This window comes from Helianthus annuus, chromosome 5 (assembly GCF_002127325.2).
Source record: "Helianthus annuus cultivar XRQ/B chromosome 5, HanXRQr2.0-SUNRISE, whole genome shotgun sequence".
NCBI lineage: Eukaryota > Viridiplantae > Streptophyta > Magnoliopsida > Asterales > Asteraceae > Helianthus > Helianthus annuus.
In genome coordinates this window covers 143,683,275-143,687,782 of record NC_035437.2, presented here as the reverse complement: position 1 = coordinate 143,687,782, position 4,508 = coordinate 143,683,275, and the positions used below count along the sequence as shown (strand labels likewise).

The window sequence follows — 4,508 nt, the reverse complement described above, 5'->3', positions numbered from 1 at the left end:
ATCTAGTCACCAAAATGTTTGTTTTAGTCATACCAGTTTTAGAAAACTGTGGCAAAAAGGTTGTTGTAATCATGAAAATGATCTGTTAAGTGTGGCTTAATAGTATCAACGGCCACATTAATTTACTGTAAGTGTGATTATTTCTATTATATAGTCATATTAATTTAATGTAGGTGTGGCCATTTCTATTATATCGTCACTAAATTGTTTGTTTTAGTCACGTCAATTTAAAAAAAACTGTGACCAAAAGGTTGTTGTAATTAAGCAAATGGTATATTAAGTGTGGCTAAATGGTATCCATGGCCACATAAATAAATTTACTGTAAGTGTAGCCGTTTCTATTAAATCGTTACATGAGTTTATTGAAAGTGTGGTCATTTCTTACTGTAAGTGTGGCCGTTTCTATTAAATCGTTACATGAGTTTATTGAAAGTGTGGTCATTTCTAACCTTTGATTACACATTTGTTGTTGTTCTATACGCCCAAATTCGTGCAAGCAATTTTTTTTTTGTAAAATTAGCACAGTAGTAAAATTGAACAAATATAAAAATCAAATTAATAATATTAATAATAATAAACTAAAATCCATACATAAGTTTTCAATATACATATTAAATACACAAACTTTTAATCAAAAGTTTTTTACAAATGATGCATCAAGTGCAATATAACCTACATCACTCCTAGCAACAACACTTTTGTCTCACTTGTAACAAGATAACCTTTTTCGTTCTATGAAAAACTCTCCCAGCTCATTTCGGCCCTTAGCTAGATCATCAGATCGACCCAGTTTGGCTTGCCTAGTAGCAACACATATTAAAAAGAAAATACTTTGTGATAAAACTTAATTCAAGAATTACAGTTTTTTTTTGCTTCAAATTACCTCTCCAAACATTTGGCTTACTTCAGAGAGGTTATAAACCAGCCTTGGGATTTATCAGCACTTCCTCTATGTACTCAGCAACAAATATCGGACCACCTCTAAACTGAAAAAACAATCATAACTCATCACCAAATGCAAACAAAGCCAAAAAAATGTAAAAAAATAAGCTCAGAATTAAAACCTTTATTATACTCTTAATATGATTGACAAGCTTAGAATTTGTAGAGGGTCCACAAGAATGCTCTACAACAAAGAAAAGCAAGTTATAGCTATAGCAATAACTAGATCCACTAGAGACGAGAAAAAAGAATTTCAAGGGAACGAGGCGGCGAAGGAGGGTTGTTGGGTGATGAGGCAACGATGTCGTCTTGCTAAAGAAATTCATGTTATGAATCCACATATGGTTCATGAGAATACTCTGCAACAAAGACAACCATTACCATCATCCACACAAACAATCATATTGTTTAATCATTAAAATTTACTGAAACTCTATTATGGCCTGATAAAGAAAATATTAGTTGATTATGACTGGAATTTGTACAACGAAAGAACACTTGATATATATGATCATGAAGCAATATTATAACTTATATTCTTTGATGCATGTAAATTAATACTAGCATTTCATTCCCTTTTAAGTGATCATTCTCTAATAACATGTACATTTTGGGTTGTAGGATAGAAGTGCATGTTACTGAGATGATAAGAATATATTGGCAGTGAACTTTCGTTTAACTTTAATCAGGTTTAGAACCCGTTCGGTACCGAAAAATTGGTACAGGTATCGCCGTACTGTAAGATTAAATATATTACGCATTGATATTTAATCTATAGCCATCATAATCATTTACGTTATAGAGATCAAAATATATTAGAACCTATTAAATAATTAGTTGGTAATTGTTGATGGACCATATTACCCTTATTAACTAATTAGGTTTCCTCCTGGGTGCTTATATAAGGAGAATTATGTGGAGGTTAAGGGGTTACTCAGTTACACAATTACACACCCCATTAGCCATAACATCATAACTTTCAACCTCCTCTCCTAGCCGATATCCCTTTTCGGTTTTCTAAGTCCCCATCATTAGTCAGCATCCTAAGGAGGAACCAGATCACGATGACAAGCATGTCGAACTCCATTACTGGATTCTCCAACGCACTGTCTGCCATAACAGGTATGTTTTATTGTTTTCCTTCATGTGCAAAGAGAACTGAACCAACATGTGGTATCAGAGCATATGTTGATTAGTCAGTTCTGTTTTCGTATCCATAATTCTGGGATTGAAACTTGGAAAACGGAATTTTGAAACCTTATGAATCTAACAGCCGGTTTCGAGTCGGTCATGTCCACTCGAGATCATTGTTTTCGGAAAAGATTAATCATATGTTCATTCGAAATTAACTGGTTTATGTTTTAGCCGAAATCTGTTTAGAAAAATTATTAAAATTCAGGTTTCGGGTTCCAGAATTTTATGTTTTAACTTTTTAGGGTTCATCATGTTCTTGGGAAAATTCGAAGAATTCTGTTATGTTTTGGAATGATTTAGGATTAATGGGTGTTTTTTCCATGTTTGATCTAATTTTATCTTTTAATTTTATTCGAAACTGTTATTAGATAAACAATTATTATTTTCGAAATATGTTGATAAAATTAGATCATCTTAAAACAGGAAATAATATCTCATAATCCCTTAGATTTCGAATTTTCAGTTACGTTATCACAATTAACAGCTGTTGACAGGAAGCTTCGAGATCATCAGACTACGACTCGAGACCATAGGGTCTCGACTCGAGACCATAGGGTCTCGACTCGAAATCATCAGGTCACTAAAACCTTCACAACTCGAGACCAACAGATTTCGACTCGAGACCATAAGGTCTCGACTCGAAATCATAAGGGCTCTAAGGTCTCGACTCGAGACCATAACGTCATAACTCGAGACAAAGGTTGCGACTCGAGACCAAAACGTCATAACTCGAGACAAAGGTTGCGACTCGAGACCATAACGTCATAATTCGAGAGCGTGGTTGCGACTCGAGACCTCATCATGACTCGAGATCTCATAACTCAGTTCGATCCGCGCTAACGGGTGGTTTGCTATTAAATAATTGGTTTTGTAATTATTTAGTTAATTAATCAGAATCAGATAATGTTTTGCAAAACCAAAAATAGCTTAACTTGAATGAGCTTCAGATGTATCATTTCTGGCCAAAGCTGACTTAATACATCTACTTATCATTCAAGTATTATGAAAGCTATGTTAAGTGTGCATCATAAGCATGAATGTTTTAATATCTGGCCAAAGCTGATTTAATTCTTTCATAGATGGCATACTTAACAAGTGCATAACTAAAGTGATTGTTTCAATTTCTGGCCAAAGCTGATTTGTTACAACTACTTTGCACATATGCTTAAATGATTACACTTTTGGCCAAAGCTGTTTTGTCTTCGTTTAAGTAGAATTTTTTAACTAAGTCTATTATTTTGATGTTAGTAATAGACAATATCACAGCTTCATAATGTAAAATGGTCATTATTTATGCCTGCCTTAGTTTAACGTGCCCTTAGATCACATTAGGACTTCTTCCTCAGTATCATAACTTGCTCATCTTATTTCCACTATCAGCGCCCAATCAGGGAATTCCATCTTTGACTGTTGATAACTTTGCTGCATGGAAGGATGCTCTCATGCTTACGCTTGGGCTGCTGGATTTTGATTACGCTCTTAGGGAGAATAAGCCAGCGGACCTTACCACTCAGAGTACTGCTGCTGAGCAGATACTTCATGAAAAGTGGACTAGGTGTAACCGCATGTGTCTCATGTTTATGAAGCAGTCCATAAGCAATGCTATCAGGGGAGCTATTCCTGATTCTGAAGATGCTAAAACCTACTTGGCTTCTGTGGAGGCGCAGTTCAAGGGGACGTCTAAAGCACACGCTAGTACCCTTATTCTCAAGCTGGTGACAACTAAGTATGATGGGAGGAGCGGCATTCGCGAGCACATCATGATGATGAATGACATGGCCAATAAGCTGAAGGGGCTGGAAATGGAAATCAGTGATGGTTTCCTTGTTCATTTCATCATTACTTCGCTTCCTTCGTCCTTTGAAGCATTCAAGATCAATTACAACACTCAGAAGGACAAATGGACAATGAGTGAACTGGTCACTATGTGCGTGCAGGAGGAAGAGCGTATGAGGATGGATCGCCATACTGATGTTGCAAACTTCACTACCTCCAATTCTAAGAAAAGGAAGAACAATTATCAGAGGAAGGATGCTTCAAAAGTCCAAAGGCCTAATCCTAATACAAGTGCACCTTCCAGCTCTAAGAACTCCTTAGGCAGTATCCGCTACAAGTTCTGTAAAAAGATAGGACACATGCAGAAGGAATGCCCTGACTTTAAGGAGTGGCTGGTTACGAAAGGTAACAATTATTTTATGATACTTAAGTCCTATAATTTAAGTGTTCCTGCTAATTCTTGGTGGTTTGATTCTAGTTCTATGGTTCATGTTACCAATTCTACTCAGGGATTCCTTTCAATCCGGAAGCTGGAAAGAAACCAAAGAACGCTTAAGGTTGGGGATGATCGAGAATTAGAAGTGAAGGCCATTGGA

General features: G+C 35.9%; 1 long non-coding RNA gene across 1 annotated transcript; it reads right to left on the bottom strand.

The window, feature by feature from the left end:
- Positions 1 to 682: 682 nt before the first annotated feature.
- On the bottom strand, positions 683 to 1,293 carry LOC110939374. Its single transcript, XR_002592210.2, has 3 exons — positions 1,065 to 1,293; positions 884 to 986; positions 683 to 800 (listed from the first exon to the last, which is right to left on the bottom strand). It is a non-coding gene; the product is annotated as an uncharacterized LOC110939374 (long non-coding RNA).
- Positions 1,294 to 4,508: the final 3,215 nt, after the last annotated feature.